Source organism: Rhincodon typus, unplaced genomic scaffold (assembly GCF_021869965.1).
Source record: "Rhincodon typus isolate 14 unplaced genomic scaffold, sRhiTyp1.1 hic_rhity00003692, whole genome shotgun sequence".
Classification (NCBI taxonomy): Eukaryota; Metazoa; Chordata; class Chondrichthyes; order Orectolobiformes; family Rhincodontidae; genus Rhincodon; species Rhincodon typus.
In genome coordinates, this window is record NW_025969330.1 from 6,406 (window position 1) to 6,615 (window position 210).

Here is a 210-nt window from a genome sequence, read left to right on the forward strand (position 1 = left end):
ATTTAGCCCCATTTTCCAGCATTTGGCCCATATCCCTCTAAACCCTTCCGATTCATACATGCATCCCGATGCATTGGAAATGTTGTAATTTTACCAGGCTCCACCACTTCGTCTGGCAGTTCATTCCACACACGCACCACCTTCTGCACGGAAAAAATGGCCCTCAGGTCGCTTTTAAATTTCTGCCCCTCAATTTAATTATACGCCCTC